The sequence below is a fragment of the Arachis hypogaea genome, chromosome 12, assembly GCF_003086295.3.
Source record: "Arachis hypogaea cultivar Tifrunner chromosome 12, arahy.Tifrunner.gnm2.J5K5, whole genome shotgun sequence".
NCBI classification, from domain to species: domain Eukaryota; kingdom Viridiplantae; phylum Streptophyta; class Magnoliopsida; order Fabales; family Fabaceae; genus Arachis; species Arachis hypogaea.
In genome coordinates this window covers 78181937-78183355 of record NC_092047.1, presented here as the reverse complement: position 1 = coordinate 78183355, position 1419 = coordinate 78181937, and the positions used below count along the sequence as shown (strand labels likewise).

Genomic DNA, 1419 nt, shown 5'->3' with positions numbered 1-1419 from the left:
CAAGTTACTTGTTGAATTTTAATTTCTGCACTCTGTTACATGCTTTCTTTCTTTATGCTTTAAATTCAAGCAACTAACTCACTGACTCACTAACTGTTTGAATTAATTCCTCAATTGCCTAACCATACTCTTCCATTAACCAAGAGTATTTCACTTGTTTGTTGCCTGTGCTGTGTTCTTGTATGACAGGTAGGAGAGGAGAGACATCAACTCCTCCATATACCGAACCAGAGAGGACCCTTCATAGACTTAGAAGGGAAGCAAGAGGGAAGAGATACTGGGAGAAGAAGAATCTGAAGGAGAATCTGAGGACAATTTTGAGGAAGCTTTAGATCTCAACATGGATAGAGAAGTACACAACCATGAGAGAGCTGATGGAAACAATGCTATTCCTGAGAGGAGGGTTCTTAGTTCATACATAAACCCAACCTCTGGGAATTGTGGTAGCAGCATTCAGAAACCACCCATTCAGGCCAACAATTTTGAGCTAAACCACAGCTAATATCACTTGTGGAGAATCATTGTTCATTTGGTGGAGTGCTAATGAAGATCCAAACCAACATCTCACAAAATTCCTGAGAATTTGCGACACTGTGAAGTCCAATGGAGTCCAGGAAGATGCCTATAAATGCTTTTGTTCCCATTTTCACTTAGGGACAAGGCAGCTAAGTGGCTGGAATCATTCCCAAGGGGAGTCTAACAACATGGGATGAGGTGGAAAGCAAGTTTTGGCACGTTTCTACCCCCCACAAAAGGTCAATAGGCTTCGATCTGAGGTTCAGACTTTTAGACAACAAGATGGTGAAACTCTCTACGAGGCATGGGAGAGGTTCAAGGATTTGACAAGGAAATGCCCACCAGACATGTTCCATGACTGGGTGCAATTGCATATTTTCTATGATGGACTTCTTATGAATCAAGGAAGGTGTAGACCATTCATCAGGAGGTTCATTGAACAGGAAAAAGACTGTGGAAGAAGCCATTGAAGTGATTGAGACAGTGGCTGAGAATGAGTACTACTATGCTTCAGAGAGACACAACACTAAGGGAGTCATGGAGCTGAACCATGTTGATACAATTTAGCCCAAAACAAGGTGTTTGCCAAGCAACTAGCAGAGCTACCAGGCAATTAGAAACAAAGCAAGTGGCTGCAATACACACACAAGATCAAGAGGAAGTAAGCATTGAAGGAGGTGATGGGAAGAGGCCAACTATGTGGGAAACCAACAAAGGCAATCATATGATCCACATTCCAACACTTACAACCCAGGATGGAAAAACCACCCAAACTTTGGGTGGGGGAACCAACAAACCCAACCACAAAACCACAAACCTTACAACCACAACCAACATAACAGTTCCACATACCAAAACTCCAACCAAAGATCATACCAAGCCACACAAAACACTTACTCCCAA

The 1419-nt window shown here is 42.5% G+C and overlaps 1 non-coding gene across 1 annotated transcript; it reads right to left on the bottom strand.

Annotated features, from left to right (window-relative positions):
• Positions 1-761: 761 nt before the first annotated feature.
• LOC112731422 (small nucleolar RNA R71) lies at positions 762-865 on the bottom strand. The gene has a single exon (XR_003167200.1). It is a non-coding gene; the product is annotated as a small nucleolar RNA R71 (small nucleolar RNA).
• Between the last annotated feature and the right edge of the window lie 554 nt (positions 866-1419).